This window comes from Charadrius vociferus, unplaced genomic scaffold, assembly GCF_000708025.1.
Source record: "Charadrius vociferus isolate BGI_N301 unplaced genomic scaffold, ASM70802v2 scaffold7, whole genome shotgun sequence".
Lineage (NCBI taxonomy): Eukaryota > Metazoa > Chordata > Aves > Charadriiformes > Charadriidae > Charadrius > Charadrius vociferus.
This window is the reverse complement of record NW_009649308.1, coordinates 8,764,098-8,769,728: the sequence shown is the minus strand read 5'-3', so window position 1 is coordinate 8,769,728 and position 5,631 is coordinate 8,764,098.

Below are 5,631 nucleotides of genomic sequence, written 5' to 3'. Positions count from 1 at the left end.
GACCAGCCGGTCGTAGCTGATCTGCGGGCGGGGAGCCGCCAGGGGGCGCTGCGCACCGCCGGCGCGCCGGAGCGCTGCCCAAAATGGCTGCCGGGGGACACGCCCCTTTCTCCTCACGGAGCCCGGGAGCCCCTTTAGGCCCGCTGCCTCCGCCCGGGCGAGCGAGGAAGGGATGTTCTCGGTGCCACGGACCCGCCGGATCCGCCGTAGGCGTGCGAGGCTCCCTCCGCGTTGCCGGTGCTCATTCTAATGAGCCCAACTCACCGGCGGCAAGCAGCCCACGAGTGTCTCAATTCTTGAGACTTTCAGGGAGGTAACCCAAATTTGGAAAAGGTATTCAGCAAGATTTGCCTTCCACATGTTGTTTTAGCCCTTGGGGCACGGATCATGGTAACTGACAGCCTGACTGGGGCCAGGTGCTGGCTGTGTTCCCAGCCCGCCATTCCCACAGCATAGCCACAGCTGCCTCTTTATAGACTACCTGCCCTGGGCTGGGTGTGGGACTACCTGGTCTGGCCCAGGCCTTCCAAGGCACTTATTGTGGGAGTAATACCACAAAAGGATAGTAGCAAATACGAGTCACTCTTTGGAGGAGAGATGGATGTTTCAGTGCTGCAGTGTGTTCTGTAATGGCAGCTGAAGAGTGATGGGCTGACATGTGCCCTTGAGCACTGGGCCTCGCTGGGGGACACACTGCTTCTGGTCAGAACATCACGTCATAGCATAGCAGAGCAAACACACGGGATACAAGCCTACCTTTTAATGACTGAAGGTGGGAGAAGATTGCATACATTTCTGTCAGTTTGTGTGATGTTGCCGTATGGATATCCTTCCATTGATATCACAGGGATTGGTGAAGATGGGAGACAGAGGGGAAAGAGACAAATACAGTTTGGACTCTGCATTCTATGTTTTGTTTGGAGAACTTTAAAAATTCTGCCTATGTATGTGCACTGTGCCCACTCAAAAAAATCCTGGAAATGCTGCTAACTCCAATAGAAACTGCTGTCTGATGGCTCTTCGTTGATTCCAGAAAGTCTGATATAAAAATTATTTGGCCTAAATAGATGAACCTGTCACAGGAGCTGAGATTGCAAATCAGGGAAAACCCTGAAAGTGAGACTGAAATCAAGCTAGGAGCTGCATCCTCCTGATTTCTTTTCCTTGCTTTGCCACAGATCAGTGTTAGTACCTTGGGGAGGTGTTCATCTTTTCTGTTTCTCCATCTGCAAGGCAGGGTTTAGCAATATATCTCTTCAGAAGCTTTCTGTGGAGGTGATTATATTAATTGTAGAGAATTGAGTCTTTTAAAAATCTTCACTTTAGCAAATTTTTAAAGACACCAAATAGTTTTTTTGGCCTACTCTCCTTTCCTTGGCCTTTTGAAAGATGCATTCTCAGTATCATTGAATACAGGTAAGTTTCCCCTCCTCCCTATTGTCCTTTTTCTAAGTACACATCTTTCTGATGCTGTTTTAGGCTGGTTTTACTACCTTCTTGCGAGGACAAAGGAAAAGTACTCCCTTGACTAAAAGCTCCCTATGGAATGGGATCCCAAGAGCCAAGGGACAGTAAATCAGGCCAGAGCTGAGGCTGGAGATGAAGGCCCTTTCTGAAAAATAAGAATCCTGTTCAGTGCTAACCACATTAAATCAACTGCAAAGATGAAGTCACCAGTAAATTTATTATTTCAGGTAAATTTCCCCTTTGTGATGAAAACCCGGGGGGAGGGGAGGAGAGTGGTAACATTTTAATTTTAAAAAAAATTCAGACATCAAATCTGTTAGCAGTCTTGTCCACCGAAGGCTAAAACTAACCCCTTAGCAGTTGCACAAACCGAACTAGCAGTTTTTTTTTTTCTTAATTGCAAGCGTAAGACAACAATTATAGAAAAAGAAACTACTCAAGTTAGACATGTAAATCTGTTTATTCCATGAATTAAATTTAATAGATGAGGTCACATCTGTATACGCTACTGAGTGTTCCAAGAAAGATGCAGAAAAGATGTAGCTATCTTGAGGATCCCTCTGATTGCCATGTTAATAACTCATTCACAATGCTCATTAGCCCCCTGTTGCTTTCATTTAGCATAATGAGCCACACTGAAATGTATTTATTTTTTGATTAAAGCAAATGGTGCTGACAGCAGACATGGCTAGGGGGAGGGTGGCACTTTATCTTGGGAAACATGCTGTAGAGCAAAACAACATCGGAGTCCTGAGTGCGCAGGGCCTTAGTGGCCCTGATCAGCCTCACCCAGCTTTTAACTGCTCTCCCTCAGGACAAAGAGGCCAGGAGCTGAGCGTGACCACAACACAATCCAGGCAAAGACCTCACTAATGGAGCACAGTGTGGCTACACCAGAGAAAAGCAAGTAGAGCAGTGGCAGCAACAGTCCAGTGGTTCGTGACCATCAGGCAAAGACAAGGTAATGAGCCATTTCAAGATCAATCCAGGAAACTCAAACAGCAATTCAGGAGCAGAACTAGCAGCTAGGACACCTAGAACTCACATCTGTCATCCCAATGTAAGAAAGACATGGACCTGCTCAAGCAGGTCCAGAGGAGGCCACAAAGATAATCAGGGGGCTGGAGCACCTCCCCTGTGAGGACAGCCTAAGACAATTGGAGTTGATCAGCGTAGAGAAGGCTCAGGGGAGACCTTATAGCAGCCTTCCAGTAGCTGAGAGATGAGCCTAGAACTAGATGATCTTTAAGGTCCCTTCTGACCCAAACCATTCTATGATTCTACTTAAAGCTGGAGCTTAAATGAAGGTATGGGTAGAAGCTGCAGCTGAGGCTGCTCAGGGCAATTGAGACCTGGAAGGAAGGATGCTAATTTTTTCAGTGTGTGTGTGTGAGGGTCAACACATGTATAAGTCCTTCTGAGAAAAGGTAAGGACAGGATAATTAAATGATTGTGGGTTTTTTTTTTTTTTTTTATGAGGAGGAAAGAATTTAAATATATTGGAGTGTTTTCGTGTTTATATCATTTTATATTAGGTTAATTGCAGTAGTTTAGGAAATTACTGCTCATTTGTAAGTGAAGCACTATAACTCACCACATGCTCTTACTCTGCCAAAATTGAAAAATAAACTCACCATCATAATTGGGTAAGTCCACACATTCATTCTGCAGTTAGAACAAGTTTACAGTGCTTGCCATTGTACCTCAGCTGTGACCTTGCTTTCAACCAGCCACTTATAACTTAAAGTCCCTCTAAAGTAAGGCACTCTCCAGAAAATATTCCATGCATGAGCAGCAAGTTGTTCAGAGTTGCACTGTTTACTCCCTCAAATTTCAGCAGAGTAAAATGTGTGTTTAGAAAAATGAAGACACTTTGAATAGTACTTGTCTTCCTAACCCTCAACTGAGAGAGAAACTGGAGTACAGCGTCCATAGTACTGAGTTAAATTCCTGTATCTAAGTTTGCTCTGACAATGTTTACATACAGAAAAAATTGTTTTTCCAGTCAACGGGTGCCCTTTTGGTGGTATTTTCTAAACTCTGCTCGATTATTCTTGTCACTGCTTTAGGGTATTCACAAGTTAAATTAGACATTGGTTGGGCATTTTAGGAGAACAACATGCTAGGTAACAATAAACCCGTGCAGCTCAGGAAAAAAACAGATTCGCCAACCTCTTCTTAGTCTTAAGAAGAGGTTTGGACTAATTTCTGTGGGATCAAAGGACTGCTCAAAGGGAGGAAAACATACTGCTCTTCTTCCAAAATGTAGAAGCCCTGATTGCATAAGAACATGATGCTTCAGGTTTCAAGGACAGTTGATCATAATTAACAGTTTGCAAAAACAGAACTAATGTTACTAGCACGTCAAATGGAACCTATCTTTCAGTTTTCTTAATCAAAAATGTTCAGGAATCGGTGAACACCTGTCAACAGGGAGCCCTTACACTGAATCTCTTTTAATACTCCTTGTGTAAGATGTTATATACAATTTTGTTTGAATTAAGGGTTAAAACAGCTACTCTTAAAATACAATATGTTCAGGATCATGGCACATCAGGTTTTGCATTTGATTCTTTTGCTTTTTATTGTATGAGTGCTGAATTTCAGTTCTACAGAACCCTGGTTTGCTCATTTGCATTCTAGAATGAAGAGAATTCAGAAATCACTGGAATGATTTCTGCAGTATGGAGCAGGTCTGTGTGATTCCAGCTTGATATTTTCATTGTGTCACTGAAAGTCAGTGTCTTCTGCAGTGTGTACTTCCAGCATCATGCTGTATAGGGACTAGAAGAAAAAAATATTCACAAGTAACATTGCAGTGACTTAAATTTGCATTGGAGTTTTTACTGGAGGATACATTCCACTTGCACATTGAATTAGTCTTGTTAGGGTGATTTTAAACTAAAGAGAAATGACAAAGGCATCCATTATAGGACTCACTCTCATGCTAATTTATACCTGCGGTTTTAATTAGAAGTTGTTTAGGGCATGAGTAGAATCATGAGCCCTTATGCTCCGGTCCATGAGAACTACAGATAATTCGCAGAATGAGATACTTGGAGCTGATCCCTTGCACCCTTAAGGCAGCTAAAGATCATGTAATCCAGTCTTGGAATTATGCCAATGGCCTTGTTTCTGGCCGTGCATTGCTGCTGCTGCTCTGTGTTTCTAGAGATGCTCATACAACCACATAGTGATCCAATTCAGAGAACTGATTTGATAGGAAAATTATTTGTTTGCGGTTAGATCAGTTCCCTGAGTTGCACAAGCATCACTACAAGCACAAGGAAGGAGGCAGAATTGTGGCACCTTGGATTTAGATTGGCTAAAATGCTGGGGAATCGTGCCTATGTCTACCTCTTTGTTGCCATTAGTAGTTGCGATCACATTTTCTGACCCATGTGGCTCAGGCAGTCGAGTGCCCATTGCCTTTGGGGCAAATCTTGTGTGAACCTGTCCATGCTTGGGCTGGAGAGTCTCTCTTTGCAGTGCCAATTGTTTCCCTCCAAGATGCGTGCGTGGGATATTATCAGGGACATTCAAGAAATCTGTGCTCAATCTGACATAATGTAGTCCAAGACCCCAGAGAGAAGCTAGGAAAGGGCTAAAATGGAAGATACGTTCTTGTGAGAGCTCGCTCCCATCTGTGCTTTAAATGGCATAATTTATATTCTGATATTTTCTTCCCATGACAACATCTGGGCAAGAAACTGAAGATAGTATGAGTGCAAGCTGTTTTTTAAGTGAGAAATGATGTATGCTTCCTCCTTTCTCCTTAGCTTTTATTTGAATTGTTCTGGGTGGCTCAGTTTTGAGCACTGTCGCTTTGTATTCTGCTCAGCTTGCCCTGAAAGCTCCATAATTATATTATTCAGGAGTAAGAACATGTATGAAAATAAACTAGTTGGTTCACATCTTGGTTTCTGAAAGCTACATACTGCCCTCAGTTTGCTCTTGAAGTCTAAAGACTAACTCACAACTGTTGCAATACAACTCTGACAACCCCTGAGATACATGGGCTGCAGACAATGTATCAAGTAATGAGTCATAATGAATCATTTAAAAACATACACCAACAGAAAGGCAGGTAAACCTATAAGCTTACAAAGTGTGGTTTTATTTGAAAGAAAAAAAAAAGCCAATGACTAGTTAGTTAAAGACACA